At 35.4% G+C, this 19,989-nt stretch overlaps 1 protein-coding gene and 1 pseudogene across 2 annotated transcripts in view; one reads left to right on the top strand and one right to left on the bottom strand.

Annotated features, from left to right (window-relative positions):
- Positions 1 to 19,989, top strand: part of GALNTL6 (polypeptide N-acetylgalactosaminyltransferase like 6) — a 956,008-nt gene that overhangs the window by 56,044 nt on the left and 879,975 nt on the right. The gene's annotated exons all lie outside the window — the stretch shown is intronic.
- Positions 7,673 to 8,000, bottom strand: LOC102726679 (protein S100-A10 pseudogene; annotated as a pseudogene).

Genomic DNA, 19,989 nt, shown 5'->3' with positions numbered 1-19,989 from the left:
CCTTGTGATCTAGGGTGTGCAGCTGAGGGAGATGGTGCTCTCTCCATTCTGTTATTTAGAAACTCAGTCTGAGAGATGTTCTGCCACCTTCAAACATGATGCCCAAGCTCACCATGGCTTTCAACAACTGGCTTGTCAATGAAAGGCCAGTTAGAGAAGTTCTTATAATTTTCAGTGGTTTATCTTGAAAAAAAGAATATTTCTGAGACAGAATGCTCTCTGAAAAAATACAGTCATCGTTTTTCTTCTATGATTGTTCATTGTTGTTCAAATAAAGTGTTCCCATGTGTGGGGCAGGGGTGGGAGAAAATGGCTTCCACTCAAGTTCTGATTTTGGTTGGTCCAGGGTTTTGCAGTTTAATTTTTAATGAGGACTATAATAAAGTTATAATGAATTTAATTATAGTTGAATGACATTACGTAATACTGCCTTGTTTTAATTTCATTGTTACACCTTCAAAAAAAAAAGAACTTCACTGCTAATGAGAATTGTCTTACCACATTTGAAAATGAATGGTAATATTATGTTTTATATGAAATCTCTGAAAAATGGACTTCTAATTTTTTTACACAGTCATTCTTCAAGAATGAAGATTTTTACATCAGTATACTTGTTGGTACTTTTAATTATACTAATTTTGGACAAAATGAAATTTGACCTTTATAGCACTACATCAATTTCATAACATTTCCAATCAATTTAATTTTCAATGTAAAGATGTCAAGACAATGATTTCAAGTTTATAGCAAATTGACTGGGATACTGTTACATATTTCAGTGTGCCTTAATCAACTTAAAGTTAAGAATCAAATAAGGTCAGGATAACTCTGTGTTTACTTCAGTTTACAATAAGGCCATCAGGAGATTCTGATCATCTCTCTTTCCCAAATCTGTGTACTGTGAAAAATCTTACTGCAATTATCAAGTAAAAGGGATGGTCCTGGGATTATGGCCACAACATAGAGATGCATGAGGAATTTTTTTTTTTTTTAAATACAAAGTATTTTTGCTGAACTATCTTAATAACAATTCATTACCATATCATTAAATCAATTAATATTAATAATTAAATTAACTAATATAATGTGTATTATTATAGAAAATAAGCTATTTCATCTTTTATGATTTCCAAGAATATATTTTCCAAGAAGAGAAAAAAGATATTGCCTTACCTCACATAAAATGTGATTATTTGATATTTCATTCATCTTAAATTTGTTTTAAAGATTTTATTTATTTATTTATTTGACAGAGAGAAAGACAGGGAGAGAAGGAACACAAGCAGGAGGAGTGGGAGAGGGAGAAGCAAGCTTCCCGCCAAGCAGAGATCCTGATGTGGGGCTCGATCCCAGGACCCTGGGATCATGACCTGAGCCGAAGGTAGACACGTAATGACTGAGCCACCCAGGCGCCCTCATCTTAAATTTTTTTTATGCCAATTCAAATGAACATAATACAAGTATTCCAGTAGAAGTGGAAAAAGGGGCTAGCAGTATGAACCCTAGAAAGGGTTTTGTAAGGGGCAGAAATATGAAGACTGGGAATAATTATGTATTATTATTAATGAAATTATGTAGAACGAGAATCCAGACATTTTAGAGTACAATTTTTAGCAAACTTCCAGGGAATATCCTTTTTTTGAGTCTATTGACATGCCTGAGAGTCAGGGTGGTTTTGTGTCCCTGAAAAGCCAGAAACTAATATAATTTTTGGGATAGAGAGCCAGAAATCTAATCAGCTTCCAGTCACTTATTTTATTTTTTTTAGCATTATCAAGCTCAAAATATGTACTAAATATAGATCTTCCTCAATTTACTACAGGGTTATGTGGTGACAAACCCACTGTAAGTTGGAAAATATCATGAGTCAAAAGTGAGTTTAATACTTTTAACCTACATAACAACATAGCTTAGTCTAGCTTACCATAAATATGCTCAAACACTTACATTAGCCTACAGTTGGGCAAAACCACCTAACAAAGCCCCTTTAATATTAAAGTGCTGAGTATATCATGTAATTTATTAAATACTGTACTGAAAGTGAAAAACTGAATGTATGAGTACAGAATGATTGTAAGCGTATCGGTTGTTTATCCTCATGATCCTGTGGCTGACTGGGAGCTGGGTCTCCCTGCCGCTGTCCCACATCCCGAGGGAGTATCATGGGGCATATTGCTAGCCCAGGAAAAAGACCAAAATTCAAAATTTGAAGTATGGCTTCTACTGAATGTGGATTGCTTTTGCAATATCGTAAAGTTGGAAAATTGTAAGTTGAATACAAGTTAGGGACATCTCTACTACATTAAGAACTGGGGCTAGAAAGACTAAATATCTAGTTGAAAACATCAAAGTATATTGGGAAAGATAGGAAACATATTACGAGATTCATATACACATTGCAGAAAGAGACACGAGTAGAATGTTATGAAAGAATAGAAGAGAGGCTTTCCAGAGGCGATTTCATTTAAATTGAGTAGGTCACACAGTGATCTGGAAGACTGAAAAAATATTCCTCTCTTCAGTCTTCTTGGATAAATGAAAGGATATTCAAAGACTGAAATTTTGTTGTAATGATTTGGATTTCAACTTTCACATGAAATCTACTTTTCAAGTCAATGAGCAATAATTACAAGCCAGCTACGTGTCAGGAACTGTGCTTGGAGTTCATCTCAAGTAGTCTTTGGGGTTAGTTAATCCGAGAGACCGACGAAATTAGAACTTCTTCATAACATAGTATATTATCTGTGGCTGTGTAATGTGAAATTAATGAAAAAGGAGGCCATTAGACTGAGGTGGGTCTAATGCTGCGGCAGCCTTTGTAAGCAAACCAAAACCCAACCCTGTAAATGCCTCAAGGTTACAAAGTTGAAACCCAAGGACAACCAGTTACTAACAGCCAGCTAGGTTTTAAGCTTTAGCCAATCAAATAATTTCCTCACATTTCCGCGTTTTGTCTTTATATATAAATGTCTCCCCTGGCTTCAGTCTGTGGAGCAGTCCTAACCACTTCCAGTTTTGCACTTGCCAATTTGAATTGATTTTTGCTCAAATAAACTCGTAAAAATTTTAATATGCCTCAGTTTATCTTCAGCGGTAACAAATTGCCACACGTGTAGTAGCTTAAGTGATGTATACTACTACATCTGTAGGTACAACTGTGCTGTGTTACTGTTTCTCTAGTGGGAAGTCTGTAAACTGCTTATCTGGGTTTTCTGCTTCAGGGTCTCACCAGGCTATATTCCAGGTGCTGGCTAAGTGTGCAGTATCATCAGAGGCTCCATTAGGGAAAGATCAACTTCCAAGAGTCCTCAGGCTGTGGCAGAATTTGTTTCCTTTGGTCATAGGGCTGAGGGTTTCAGTTTTTTACTCCTGACAGCCCTGAGCTTCTAGAGGACGCATGGAGTTCCTTCTCAAGTGGGTTACTCCAACATGGCCATTTACTCCATGGCATACTTCTTGAAAGGTAATAATGGAGATAAAGTAAATCTGCCAGCAAGACAGAATCTCGTACATAAAACATGATTATGGGAGTGACCTTCCATCACCTTTGCTGTATTCCATTAATTAGAGGCAGGTCACAAGTTGCACCACACTCAGAGGGAGAGGGTTACACAGAGGCGTGAATACCAGGAGGTGGGAGTCACAGGCGCCACCTGTATGTATTGTATCTTAGAATTTGGAAAGCTCTGTAGGCACTTAGCTCAGCCTAAGCGTTTAGAAGGTTTTCCTAGAAGAAATGGAAGTTCTATGAATGAGGTTCAGGAAAAAAAAAAATTGGCAAGCAAACGAAGGCAGGAAGGGCATTCCTGGCAGAGAAAAATAGCTGGAGCAAAAATACTGATGGGCAGACAAGAGCGCATCAGGAAGGTCCAAGTGAACGGTGAGACATGGCTCAGGAGGAAGCTAAGGATCAGGTAATGAGGAGCCAGAGATGCTGTGCTGCAGGGCAGGGGAGAAAGACTCTGACCGAAGTATGAGAAGTGATTGGTTTGTAAAAACTCGAGTCAATAAGATCACTTAGGAAGAGAGTTCAGTGATCCTGTCAGAGGTAGTGGTCTGAATTAGGACCAGAACAGTGGAAATGAAGGAAAACAAAGAGATTGGCAAACCTTTAGGGAATGATGACAGGAAATCAAAGTGTGTTGATTAGTTACATTCAGAATTCAGGGAAAATGAGGTGTCTGACTTCCTTTTAGTTTTCTGCCTTGTATATAGGATAAATTATAGAGACAGCCTTAGACTAGGAATGCTGTTTTTTTAAAAATTTTAATAGATTTTCTTTTTGCCAATTTAAGTTACATATCTTTGTTTTAGGATTGTCTTCTGTTATTAGGATTGGGAAAAATCCCTTTGGTAGCCATCTGTTTAATTTGGAGCTACAATTGTCTACCCAGAAGACATATGTTTTAAAAATTAATGTGGAAAAGACATCCTGCTTTTCTTTGCATTGATACAGGTAACTAAGGGGGGGAAAACTCTGGGCTGCTTTTACTTAAAAGGAAGTATTTCCTATCGAGATGTGACCATAATAGTTAGATGAACAGCAGTATAAAATACTTTGACATAGCTCTCATGTAATACGCTTCCAGTGTTTATGCAGCCAAAGATGTTTTAACATCCACTTTAAAAATTTTTAATTATAAAGCATCTGAAACTTTACAAAGATTACATCACTGACTCGCATGGGCCATAACTAAGATTAAACAGATGTTAACATTATGCTTTATTTACTTCACATCATTCCCTTATTGAAAGAAATAAAACATTGTCTTCATCTCAACACCCTCATCCTTCTTTCAGTGCTTGCTCCCAGAGTTAACTCCCAGAGTTAACTTTTACGTTAAAAAAAAGTTGCATATCATAGCTAATTTTTACATATTTTATTGAATATTTATTTCAAAAAACAAATATTAAATATTCTGTTTTAAAATAATAAATAGTATGATGATGTACTTGTCATTTTGTAATGTGATTTTCTCATTTAACATTGTGGAATGTTTTTTTTTTTAATTTTTATTTTATTTATTTTTTTTAATTCCATGTTTTTCTTTAAGTTTCTGTTTGGTTGTGGGTCATTAGGTTATGTCCAAAACTTGATGTGAAGGAGGTAAATTTTTTGAGTCCTTGAATATTCCACATAACATTTGATTAATATTTTTGTCAAATATAGGATTCTAGGTTGAGGGTAATTTACTCTCAGAACATAAAATCATCACTCTCACTGCTTCATGAGAAGCCTGAGGCCAGCCTGATTCTGATTCCTTTGCAGATGACTTACTTATTTTTTTATTTTATAAAAATAAATATATAATGTATATATGTATATGTAAAATAAATTTATATATATATGTATATATGTGCATATAAAAATTTCCATCATGTTTTATGTAGATTCTGACTCAGAATGCTATCATGTGTGTCCTGCACATTTATTTAGTCATTTGCTACGAAAATCATTAGCCACAGAAAAGGTAAAATTTTTATACTATTTTTCTAAGAAGTCTTTGTACATGTCTCCTGTGTACATGTGTTAGAATTTTTGGAGTTTAAATTCCTTGTTATAGAATATCTAGATTGTAGGACATGCATATCTTCAACTTGTCTAGAAATTCATAACACTTTACCTAAGCTTCATGAATATAAATGAGTTCCCATCTCCCACATCTTTACCAATGCTTGTTATTATCAGACTTATAAAAGTTTTATCATCTTATGAATGTGAAATAGCATCCCATTGTTATTACCATTTTATTTTTACCTGAAGACTCATGAGACCAAACATCCTGTAATGTATTTCTTGACCTTTTGATTTCTTACTCTTGAGAATCTCATGGTCTGTACTTTTTACATTTATTTTAGTTGAGATGTGTGATTTTTTCTTTCTGATTTGCAAGTTATTTATTTATTTATTTATTTATTTATTTATTTATTTATTTATTCATTTTGCAAGCTATTGTTATTTTCTGGACAGTAACCCTTTGTTGTCTATAGGCTTTACAGTTCCTCCTTTTTGTGTCTTTTGCTTTCAATTTGTTTATGATGTCTTTTTTCCCTCTTAAGAATTCCCTCCATTGAGATTGTTAAAATGTCCCCCCATATTTCTTTCTGTAGGTTTAGTTTTGCTTTCACCTATGTGTCACTGTTTATTCTGTTGAATGTTAGGGAGCCATCTAAATTTTCTTTGATCATAAGGGGTAGCCATCTCTTTCAGCACAATTCATGGAATAATGCAGACTTTTCCTCTGAAACAGGAAGAGGATCTAGTATTTCCTTTCTGTTCCATTAAGCAAATGCCATGCTTTTCAAAAGAATTGTAAGTTCAAAACAAGGTATTCTATCTGATAAGCTGTTTCCTTTAAAGTTGTTCTATTATTTGAGATTTTCTTTGCTGTTATTAGCTATTTACTTCGCATTTAAAAAAGGAACCAGCTTACTACGTTTTAAGGATAACATTTGTGGAGTTAGGTTAGAACTGTTTGGAATTTATGGAGAATATACCATATCTTTTCTTATATTTTTCAGTATTATTTTACAATTATTGATATATTTTGCATATGTCATAATTAGAGTAAATATTTTGGTATCATACATGATTCCTCTCTTCTCTCATTCTTTACACATACTGCACCAAAGTTTTCCCTGTTCCATTGGGCTGTACATAACTACCCCATCACCTTTCTCTTCTCTTTCCTACCACTTCCTTTTAACCTTTAGATCATTCTGCTCCAGCAGAATGGTCTTCTTGCTAAGAGAAGGTGAAAATCATATTCCTCTTTCAGGGATTTTAAAATTTGTGATCCCCTTTGCTTGGAATGCCACCCCTTCTCCCTAGCTGATCTTTCCATAGTTGTGTCTCTCACGTCACTCAGGTTTCAGCCTGACTGCCACTGTTATATGTAGGTCTTTCTTCATATTTCTTTGGTACTTCTGTAAATTAAGACACCCTCCCTCATCCTCTAAACATTCATTTCGTGTTTTCTTAATTTCAGAGTAATTACCACTCACTGACTCCTTTTAGTACACGATAACATTCTCAATACCTAGAACAATGTCTGACTGAGTAGCAACTCAATAAATGTTAGTAGAATAACTGTAAGAATGAGGGCATCTACTCTTAGGTATCATAAAATTGTTATTTTTGACTAGGTTTTCTCTCAAATTATGTTTCATAATTGTTCTTGGAGAATGAAAACATAATCGATGTCTGAAAAATAATAAATCTTTAATAAATATTTAGTCTATACCAGGTGGTGTTCTAAGTAATTTATATTATGAATTCACTGAATCCTCACAACTCTAAAGATAGATACCAGGGTAGGCAGATAGTCTCTCCTCTGCTGTCCTGCCTACTGTTCCCTTGTGGTGTAATCAATAAACTTCTGTCTCCTTTAAATGTGCATGTATATCTATATATACACACACCAGTATTATTTTTTTTTTTCAAGTGAGGAACTAAAAAAGGAATTTGTTTATTGAGGGCAAGAGGGTGCAAGCAATATAAAAATCAAAAGCTTATCTGACTTCTCTTTCTCGCTTCTCAAATGGGGGTTGGATTTTATTTGTACATTTCTGAGGGTCCCCATCTGCTCATGGAATCCTTTATACAGGGGGAAGCTGTGGGACAGATTCCTAAAGAGACCCTTCAGGAAAACTCTCATTGGGTGGGCGGGAGTGTTGCTCGATGTTGCCTACTTCTTTCCCTTCTGCTTCATGTGTATTACAAAATAGTCATTGCATGCGATGGTGAGCCCAGCAATTAGCGAGAAGAAGCTCTGGAAGCCCACCTTGCCATCTGGGCACTGGTCCAGGTCCTTCATTATTTTGTCCACGGCCAGAGGGTCTTTTTGATTTTCCAAAAATCCAGGGAACTCCTTTTCCATGAGTACTCTCAGGTCCTCCTTTGTTAAGTAGCCTTTATCCCCAGCAAACTTGTGAAACGTGAACATCATGGTTTCCACGGCGTGCTCCATTTGAGACGGCATTTTGGTGAGGTCTGTTGAAACCTTGGCCCAAGGCACTGTGGGGACGATTTGCACACCAGTATTATTATTACTTCCTCTTAACAGATGAAAACACTGAAGTCAGGGAGTTTTAAAAATGTGCTCTTGGTCATTTAACAGTGGAGTCACTTGAAATCAGTGAAATCACTGCATTCTGGCTCCAGAGCCTGCAGGCCACAACACAAAAAGAGTGGTCTTAACAGTGATTGCTGGTTTTCAGTATGGGAAATAAAATGAGGAAATAGCTGGAAAATTTTCAAATGAGAAGACTAGTAAGAATAAGTGAATCTTGGGGTGCCTGGGCGGCTCAGTCGGTTAAGCGTCTGCCTTCAGCTCAGGTCATGATCTCAAGGTCCTGGGATCGAGCCCCACATCAGGCTCCCTGCTCAGCGGGGAGTCTGCCTCTCCTTCTCCATCTGCCCCTCCCCCAGCTTATGCTTTCTCTCGTGCAAAAAGAACTAAATAAAATCATAAAGAGAATAAGTGAATGCATATTCATGTACTTATGTGTGACAATTAGCTTTTCCATATCCCCTTAATGATCTCTTTTACATTTTTATAAAAGAGAAATAATAGGAAAATTATATCTTTGAGAAAATACATCATTAATGTACTCTACAATTCATAGTCTCCTATTTTTCTTACAAAAACTTCACTATCATGGGATACCTATTTGCCATTTTATTTTATACTTGAAATGTTAAACAATACTCTATGCATTAAGATTTCCTCTATGTATTTGGAGGTGCTTGGGGAGCTCAGTCAGTTAAGCATCGACTCTCGATTTGGGCCCAGGTCACAATCTCAGGGTCATGAGATTGAGCACTACATGGGGCTCCACGCTCAGCAGGGAGTCTGCTTGAGATTCTCTCTCTCCCATTCCCTCTCCCCCTACCCCTCCATCTGCTCCTACATGCGTGCATGCACATGCACTCTCACCCTCTCTCGCAAATACATAAATAAATCTTAAAAAAATGATTTCCTCTGTGTATTTGATATCAATTTTTTCTTAAGGAGCATAGTAACTCTTACTGACTATATTCACTGGTTTCAACTCCAGAGATAATTCCTTATATTTCTCCATATATTAGCTGCATTAAATAATCTATAGTATCCAGACCAGTCATTTCTCTGTGACATCTTCTTTTCCTTGCAGGTCTTTAAAACCTTCTCTCATTGGGCCCAACTTGTCTGGCCATCTTTTTCCCCACTAATTCCCCACACCCATTTTTTTTTTTTTCTGTATTCAACCCAGTCTACTTACTTTTCCAGAAACACATCTTAGATGTTTTAACCTCTGTGACTATACTGAAATCTTTTATCTCATTGGTATGGCTTTGCCATTCTTACTCCCTTGCAGCTATTTGAATTGTATTAGTCTTTAAAAACCCAGCCATATTCTACATCTCTTCCATAAAAGCATGTCTCTGCTCTATCTGGATAACAAAGTGATGCTGCTAGGAAAAATAGTCACTGGTATTGTAACAGTGCTGTATGATGACAGATGGTAGCTCCACTGGCAGTGAGCTCAGGGTAAAGTATAGACTTGTGGAATCACTATGCTGTATACCTGAAACTAATGTAACATTGTGTGTCAACTATACTTCAGTAAAACAAAAAAGAAAAAAGAAAGTGATGCTATCACATATAGGGGTGCACACGGAAGGACTGGCAAAAATATCAGCAGTATTTCAAACAGGTTCCTTTACTCTGTCACTGGTTACTCATATTACCTTACTCACATTCTGTGCTTTCTATGCACAGGCCTTTCTCTATATTTTCTAATATCGCTCATTGAATGAAATCACCAACAACAATACTGGCCAAAAATACAGAGTGAAATGCTTTATTGTAACAGGAAAGTATTATCTTTTTGAATTAGTGCTTTCATTTTCTTTGGGTAAATACCCAGTAGTGGAATTACTAGATCATATGGTATTTCTATTTTTAAATTTTTGAGCAATCTCTTTACTGTTTTCCATAATAGTTACACCAATATAGTGACAGATGGTGACCACATTTACCATAGTAAACATTGAGTAATGTATAGAATTGTCGAATCACTATGTTGTACACCTGAAACTAACATAACATTGTATGTCAACTATAGTTCTATTAAAAAAGATACAGGGAGAAATCTTTTATAGATAATTTTTTTCCCAAGAGGTTGTCTGTGGTTGTTTACTGTAGTTTCAGATTTAGTCTCAACTTATATCTTTTACTTTCCTTTTTTTTTTAAAGATTTTGTTTATTGACAGAGAGAGAGAGAGACAGCAAGAAAGGGAACACAAGCAGGGGGAGTGGGAGAGGGAGAAGCAGGCTTCCTTCCAAGCAGGGAGCCCAATATGGGACTCGATCCCGGGACTCCAGGATCATGACCTGAGCCGAAGGTAGATGCTTAACAACTGAAACACCTAAGTGCCTTACCTTTTACTTTCAGTTGAGTCTTCTCCATTAGCTTCCTTGGAGAGGGCAATATATTGCTGGTTTTGCTGATTCTCCCCATCCCCCGCTCCCTCCCACTCACACATCCATCTGAGGCCCCTAAATCCAAGTCTGTGGGTGAGATGCTCTTTCTTTCACAAAACATTTCTGTCTCAGTTTAGCATTTGGTTGTCTTCTGCCTGTTTCTTGTACTAAACTGCAAGCCAATATCTCTCCTCTAGAATCATTGTATTCAGAGGCAATGTGTATAATATGATGGAAGCAGATGATCTGAGTTTAAGTTGTGGTCATGTGATTTTAGCCTCATATTTCTTATCTATAACTAATGTATACCTTACATAGATATGGACTGATATGTGCTCCCAATGAAGTAAGTACATAAAAGCACTTTATGAAATATGAAAAATTAAAATGTTAACTGATTTGAAATATTAGCCTGTCTTCTTTAGAAAAGTCTGTAGAAGAACCATGAGAGACTATGGACTCTGAGAAACAAACTGAGGGTTCTAGAGGGGAGGGGGAGGGGGAATGGGTTAGCTGGTGATGGGTATTAAAGAGGGCACGTACTGCATGGAGCACTAGGTGTTATACGCAAACAATGAATCAGGGAACACTACATCAAAAACTAATGATGTAATATATCGTGATTAACATAACATAATAAAATTTTAAAAAAAAGAAAAGTCTGTAGCACAAACTTCCCTGGTTTTCATTCTTTCCATTTATACATAATTTTATGCATATCTTTGACATATAGTATATATGGATTAGATCCTTCTTGCACCAAAAAAGAGAAGTGCAATAAATATGCAATTAGATGCAAAACTGTGCCTGATGCCAGCCTTTGATTTGGTTAAGGGAGGTTTTTTCCTCAGTGCTTATCAATATTTTTTTGGTGATGTTTTTGCATATGTCTTTAGTGGAAAAGTCTCTTGAGAAGTACATATCAAGTGGCCTGCCAGCCCTATATCTTTCCACAATCCCTCAGCAATGCCATTTTGCCTGAATTGCTAGTAGATTGCATTCACAAAGAATTTCCTCCATCCTGCCTGCAGGTGGTTATTAAACTACACCTTGCCATTTGCCAGTGGCTGGACATCCTGCCAACTTTCATTCTTAATATAGGTCTAGCCCAACAGAGTTTTATTGAACATCCTTGATTGCATTCATGCAGGAATGTATTCCATAATGTTCTTGTTGACAGTCCTACTCAGGATTTACTGACACTTTGGATTTATAGAGGACGTTGTAGATACACCATATGATAATCACTTTCCTGTTTACTGGTATTGTAGTGCTGATTTTAAAATACTTTAAAATTTTCAACTGTTGATGACTGAAATTTCAATTGTATAGATTAGTGTTAGAATAAAAGATTATATCCATCATTGTCTTATGTGAAAAAAAATTGCCAGAGATATACTGATAATTTTGTTTGAGGTTCCTCAAATTTGAATCTCAACTGGACATTATAAAATATTGGAAAGGAGGGGGACAATGGGGAGAATTATGCTTTATTCATTCCTAGTTACCTTTCCCACTGTGTACAACATATTGTAGCTACCATCTGTTCAGTATTAAGAGTAAGGATACCCATTATGGATGAAGCTGAAAAAATATACAGTGAATAAAAATCAAGATACCCAATTCACATTGTATATTGTTAGTTAATGAAATTTATTTCCACAAAGCATCATTTTAGAAAAGTCTAATTATATTGTTATTCTAACCATTATCAGCTTTATTGTTATTAAATGAGAAATCATAACTGACAGAACCCTCTTTTTAATCAAATGCTTTTGTTACAGAATATCTTGTTGCAATTCATGAGAATTATTTGTATAAATTTTCTGTTCATAATATATTATAAAGCCTTGTTTTTCACGTAAGAGATTTGTTGCAGAAAAACACAACACAGTTGTGTTCATGGAGGATACTTCAACACAGTTAAAGATGATTTTGTATGGGTGACTTTAAATAATAATCAGGAAAACTATGACTGTTTGTGTGAAAACTACATCTGCTTTCCTAAATGTATAAATTGTATAGATAAACACTAATATAGTATCTTTTATGGCATTTATTTTCTGTGTGTCCTAGTGACTACTGTTCTGTCAAGGTTTGCCACAACGATTTTGGAATTGCAATATGCAGCATGGCACATGTCTCTTCTACGCAGTTACCCGGTGAATTGTGTTGGTGGAAACTGGGTGTTATAAAAAAAAACAAAAACACCCCAAAAAACAAAAACAAACACACACACACACACACACACACACAACAGAGAGAGGGATTATTGACTCTGTTCATTACCAACTGTGAACAGCTGCACGGGGAAGCTGAAAGCCAGTCGGCCTGCTGAGCACCTCTCTGAGACTAAAGCCATTTGAAGCCAGGTTGGAAGCCGCAGGTGGCTGAGGTGTCTTGTCTAGACAGCGGGGATCTCTGCACAGCTCTTCAAGGAATGGGCACAGCACTTTATAGAGAGAATGTCCTTCCAGAGTTCTTGGCACAGTTTCATGGCATGTTTCTTTTATGTATGAACACTACATCAAAAACTAATGATGTAATGTATGGTGATTAACATCACATAATAAAGAAAAAAAAATGTAAAAAAATGAGTAAAGAGAAATAAAACAAAAGTAAATAATAGGATGTTTAGAGAATGGAGTAGAATGCTATACACATCTAAGTTTCGAGAACTGTAAGAAAACATGGTGACATTCCCCAACCCCCGTTTTATAGCTAAGTACACAGATGTCCAGAGTTGGTGAATAAACCGCATCAGATCGCACAGTTAGATCATAAGAGATCTGTACTTTGTATCCAAATTTCCAGTGTCCATATTCAATACCTTTTCCAGGTGTATTATTAAATCCTTGCTACTCAAGATGTTGTCGGCAGACCAGTGGCATCGGTATCATCTGTCAGTTTTCTAGAAATGTAGAATCCCAGCCTCCTTCATAGAATTAGAACTAGCATTTTAGCAAGATTCTCCATGTGATGTTTATGTTGTATTAAATCACTAAGGATATGTTTATGTGTGATAAAGGTGGAAAATTGTGCGATACGTACAGTGGAAAATACTCCTTAGATCTTCCACCCATTATAATATTCATCCCATTCTATTGTTAAAGATATTCATTTGTTTGATTTTAAAAGATCCCTTTTTTATTTTATTTTATATTATTTAAGATTTTATTTATTTATTTGACAGAGAGAGCACAAACAGGGGGAACAGTAGAGGGAGAAGGAAAAGCAGGCTCCTAGCTGAGCAGGGAGCCCGATGCGGGACTTGATCCCAGGACCCCAGGATCATGACCTGAGCCAAAGGCAGACACTTAACCATCTGAGCCACCCAGGTGCCCCAAAAGATCCTCTATTTTAATATAGTAATTTCAGCTTTTAGATAAATAAAAATACAGTATTCCTGTTTTTCAGTAAGTATAATTGTAACTTTATAGAAAGGACCTATACTGCCACAACTTTTAGTTTCTGATTCCCAAAATAAACATATATTAACAACACACTTTAATTACTAGCTTTCATATGAAAAATACAAACACATGTTTATTATTTCATTTTCTGTTGTTTCTACTACTTTAAGAGGTAAAGATTGAAATTAGTTTTATCAGTAGGAAATAGTTAAAATAAAATTCATTGTTATTAACTCATTCCAGAGTTCTTGGCACAGTTTCATGGCATGTTTCTTTTATGTATGAACACTACATCAAAAACTAATGATGTAATGTATGGAGTGTATACAGTATGTTAGGCACTGTGCTAGATACTAAGTTTATTAGGGGCTAATTGAGACTATTTTATTTTACACAAGATTCTACAAAATGATATATTTTGCACTGTATATTAGCTTGTTTACTGATTTATCATAGTTCACAAATTATTATAATTGGAAATGAAATGCAAACATTACCTTGATTTTTTAAAGATACTCTGTCTCTAGTCATAATTATTGGCACGGTGTTGGTCCATAGTAGCCATATGACCTATGAATATCAAATTTACTATTTTGTCTCTTCATCATGTTCCTTGACATAGAATTCATGATTTTAGAGACTTACAGTTTTTCCCAACAGTTACTCAAGATTAGGTAATCAATTATATCTGAAACATCCAGTTATATTCTTTCAGTCATACAATTTTGAAACACTACAAAGATTATTTACAAATTATGTCATTTTAGTCTCTTTAAAGTAGGGTTTTTCAAATTTTATAATTACCAGAAAGCTTTTTAAAATTCACATCCTTGGACTATGACTAGATTAAAAGTTGCTAAATCTTCATTGTTAAGTCTTCAGAAGAGTCTGTACTTTGGCGATCTTTTCAGTTTATTTCTGTATACAACTGATGGTGGAGACCCATTGGGACAAACAGACTAGAACATTTCAGATCAAGACATGATATAACTTCAGTTTCTTGAATACCTATTGGTGAGACAAGGTGGATGAAACTGAGACTACAGCATTATTATGGTCTGTGATTTATCATTGAAATGCCTAAAACTTTATGTAACTATTAGAGGACATTAAGAAAGTAATTCTAAAATAAATTAGGAGAGTGAATGCATTTGCAGAAGAGTTAAGTCTAATGATACATTTCTTTTTGAGTGAAACCAGGAAGGGGCTATGAGTAAGAAGACCCTGATTTTAGAGTTTCAATAACAAAATTTCTCATTTAGGAGCTCTTAGACAGAGAAGACTATGATACCAGTTTATGTAAATATATGGGTTTTGTTTTTGTTTTTGTTTTTGCCTATTCTCAGTATCCAGTCACTCTTTCAGTCTGCCCAGTGGCAGCCATGCAAAACTGTGACCTTGAAATTTGACTTAATTTCCCCTTGTTTTCTCCATCTAACATTTATTCCCTAAGAATGTTCATTGTATCCCAGTGCTCCCAAATCCTGGTGAACCCTCCTAATCCCAGCAGTAACATCTGGTCTCCAAATACTCTAGAGAAATTTCTGTCATGTTTTTTCCTGCAAGGAATAGAAGCTTCATGTCTCTTTTCCTCAGCTTGCAAGATGCCAGTAGTAGATGGACTAAGGTGTTTGGGGAGTGATGTGGAAAGTGCTGGAGGACAGGTTCCAGGTTCCATTTATAACTCTGACTTTTAGTGTCAAAATCCTTGTAACCCCAGAGTAAGAATAGATGCTTTGAAACACAAGGTGTTTTTAGTATTATTTTCTCTAATTAAAACATGTGAGCAGGTGTCTAGAGTTCATCCTGGGTAGCAATTCAGCCAGGTCATATATTGGTAAGATAGGAGTAACAACAGAGAAAACAAAGGGCTACTCCACAACAGACTATTTATAACAAGGTTATAAGATGGAACACACTGATTCTTTTATTTTGATGACATTTTATCTTGTGCATCAATATTTTGGAGAGAAACGTAGGTAGAATCCTGAACCCACAAGATGTGTGGTCTACTGGCTTAAAAATTCCTAGTCAAGTGTATAGATCAGTCTGGTTACTAACAGTTTTGCTGTTTTATTGTTTTGGTACCTAAAAAGTAAGGATCTTTTTCTACATTTTTTAGGAATGAAAAATGATAATGTTCACGCCAAATGTGGTCTTCATGTTGAAAACAAAGGCAAGAGTAAATGAAGGGATAATAATAATATAAAAATAAGATTTGCCATGGCTAATCTGCAGGAATTGTTCTAATTGTGGATAATCTGGCATTATTGCATAGAAAAATCAGGCAAAATTTACTTATCTCCAGGTTCAAATACCAGTTCCTTAAATTAGTAAGGGGCTTGCTTTTTGATGAACAAAGTGATGTGTATACAAATAATGGCTCATGGTGTTGGCATAATCAAATGTCCCTTTTCGTTCAAAATCTGTCATTTAATAGAAGTTTGAAGACAAGCCAAGTACAATATAAATAGACCAAGTGGGTACAAAAACCTGTTCTGTGCTTGGAAAAGGTGTGGAACATCTGTTCAAAATAGAAAGCACTGGTTCACTGACTTAATTGGAGGTGTCCCAGATGCTAAATTTTAGGATTTTTTTCTGCTTCAACAGTTGATCTGTTTTTCCTCTCAGGTTTTTGTAATTAAAAAATGCAAAATTTGTATGAACTTGACTTTTGTGAGGCCAAGAACTTTTTTGTACGATGTGGATCATTTCCTTTTATGCCAGAAGAAAAAAATCTATAGTGTTTTTAATACAAATAGTCTCAAGAAAGTATTCTGAATATAGTAATAAATCACTTTATGAAACATTCATTTATGCCTGTGAGTTAACAACACCATCTTTTCCATAAAAAGGCTGTTATGACCTGAACTTGTTAGAAACCCAGAACAATTAAATAAAAATGACAGAAAATATATTTTTTTAAGATTTTATTTATTTGACAGAGAGAGAGAGAGACAGCTAGAGATGGAACACAAGTAGGGGGAGTAGGAGAGGGAGAAGCAGGCTCCCGGATGAGCAAGGAGCCTGATGTGAGGCTCAATCCCAGGACCCTGGGATCATGACCTGAGCTGAAGACAGACGCTTAAAGACTGAGCCACCCAGGCGCCCCTAAAAATGACAGAAAATATTTTAACACTTATCATAGTAGAGCAAAACCAAAAACTATCAAAACAGGACATAATTGATTCATCTGCAGAAACAGTTTCCTGTGATCTTGTGTTTCTTTATTTTTGCACTTGAGAAGAAAGCACATTCCAATGATGAATAAAAAAAATAAATATTGAGTTTCTATTTGCTGACACCACTGAGAAAAATAATAGAAGCCATCATGGTAACATCATGGAATAGGTAGCACCCCAGGGCTAACAACAGATTTCTAACAATGTCAGATGAAACCTTCCAGTTGACCCTGCATGATCACATTTCACAATATAAGTACCTGATAAGAATATCAAACAATCAACAACAACTTCTAGACTTACTTTCTTAGTTATGGAGTGAAAAACTCCACTTCAAATACTCCTGGGTGGAAGAATGTTCCCTTCTTCAGTATACTCGAAAAGTACTGAGAAGGGGACTGGGAAACCTTACCTCAAAAAGCATTTGGTGAATTATTAAAATTTAACTTAATTTCTGGGGTAAGAGTCTGGCTTTAGAGAAAGCAATTCATTGTTGAAAATGAGTATAATAAAATGACATTGGATTTTTGTAAGAATCGCTATTGTTATTTTTGATAATATTTTAGAGTTAAAGCTCAGAAATTTCTCATTCACCTATTGTTCCAATTCAGTAATTCTATATGACACAGCTTCTTATTCTTTAAAAATTTACTTAATTAATAAATGAAAAGGTATTAAGAAGGACCTGTTGATTCCATAAAGCTATTAGTTTCTGGATAGTAATACAGCTTTGACCCCACAGAAATACAGCTTTTACCCCACTGAATATAAATTCAGTTATAGAAATTTGCTTTGTGTGTGTATGTTTACACAATAATTATTCATTTCCTTACATATCTAATCCCCTATTGTAAAAATTGGAGTTTTCTAGAAACCCCCAAAATCTTGCTCTCTTACTTAGTCTCATTATTAAGCAACAATATGTCTCTGAATCTTTAAAATAGATGCATTTTCATGGATAACTGACAGATTTCCTTCTAGATACTTGTATTTTTCTTGCTGTTCTGCCATATGTCTACAAACCTGGTTGTTATTTCCAGAAGAAAGATCACTTTTTTACATGGAAACTTCAAAATGCATCAGTGATGTTGACTAAAGGTTGTTTTTGATTTGCTTATTCATTTAAGTTTTTGAAGCCTGCACATTTCCTTTCAATAACTAGTGAAGGTCCATGCATTAGAAATTTACCACTTTCTTGGTCTTTTTCCTTGCCTGCCTAGTCACTCCTCAGTCTCCAGTCCAAGGCAACATTGAATGTGAAATATCTCAGGTGTCTCTCAGCCACACCTCTGGCACCAGTTGCTGAATGCAGAATTTCTGTGGTCTCTGCCTCATTACTTGGGGCACTACACTTGATCCACCTTTTCTACTATAATTCACCTACTTGACATTTCCTTGCCTAGAATGTGTAATGTCCCCTTACCCATGAAATTATGGTAAATATTGCTTGCATGAGATGTCGAGAAGCACCAGTTCAGATTTTTATCCAGTATGATATCATAAGGATATTGCTTTGGAATTCACAGAAGAAATCCTCTATGTAGGTGTGAATTAAAAGCAATGTTGAATAAATACAACCTGCACATTGCATTATAATTTAATTTCAGAAGTGAGAACTGAATTTGTGACTAAGCTGAAGATAAGACACACTCTTTCTCTTAAGACCAGTGCTCAGATTCAAGAACAGGGAAATGGAAGAGAAATGAAGAGCATCAGTATTTTTGTAACCATCACAATGAAAGGAGCAGTGGCATTTCGTATCTGGGAAAGCTAGTTATCATCCTTAATACTGAAAGTGAAGGAAGAAATGAAAGTCATAATACCTTTGAAAATTCATAGCTTATGGATATGATGGCTGCAGATTAGCAACTAAAATGTGAATTGATAACATTTTTAATCATTTCACGAATTTATGCTCATAAAGAAAGTTGACTTATTTATAAAGGCAAATAAATGATTCTTACAGAAGCTTGTTATTTCACAGTTGTATGACATTGACCTCAATCTCCTAGTCATATTCCCATGCAATTAACAATAAATATATAGGAAATCAAATAGAGTCTGCCAAATTTGATAATCTGGCAATTCAGCTGTAAACAATGAACTTTTCTTCCTTTGCTCTCATTCAGGAAGTCAGATATTTATAACTGAAAGGATTAATAATTCAATCCAACCCCATAATTGACTTGCTTGATTCATAAAATTCACTCATAATCAAATGTATGTAATAAATAGTAATCTGGTGTTATATTGCATTAACTATTATTGATTCTTGCACTGATGATTTTGCCAAGTGCTGATCAATGCATTGATTTTTTAGAAGAGCCATAAATAACTTTCTTTCCTGTAATAATAGAATGTTTCATTAAGGACATTTAGCTGCTATTCTTATATAAGAGGAGTACCATATCCACTTTTATTATTCTTTGCTTTGTATACCAGTAAAATATGTAAATTCATAGTGATTTTGATTATTTAAATATTATTCTGTTTATAAAATTGTTAGAATGCTACTGAATGAATCCTATGAAACATCAGCATAGCCTTTTTTCAGTCTCATTAATTCATTAGAATATGGTTTTTCTTTGTGTAAGGTCCAACATCATGCAAACTGTGTTTAATTACTTCACTACCGACTTATTGAGATGAAAGAGGAAAATGACTGGACTACATCCTGTATACATTTAGACTTTTTAGTTTTTCTTTTTAGAAGAATATTCTGTTGGGGGGGCGGAGCAAGATGGCGGAGGAGTAGGAGACCTGGATTTCGTCTCCTCTCAGGAATTCAGCTGGATAGGGATCAAACCATTCTGAACACCTACAAACTCAACGGGAGATCGAAGAAAGGAATAGCAACAACTCTCTGAACAGAAAAGCGACCACTTTCTGGAAGGTAGGACGTGCGGAGAAGTGAATCCGAGGCGA

The sequence above is a fragment of the Leptonychotes weddellii genome, chromosome 2 (genome assembly GCF_054177405.1).
Source record: "Leptonychotes weddellii isolate Sample4059 chromosome 2, ASM5417740v2, whole genome shotgun sequence".
Classification (NCBI taxonomy): domain Eukaryota; kingdom Metazoa; phylum Chordata; class Mammalia; order Carnivora; family Phocidae; genus Leptonychotes; species Leptonychotes weddellii.
Note: the sequence above shows the minus strand (reverse complement) of the source record. Positions and strands in the feature narration are given on the sequence as shown.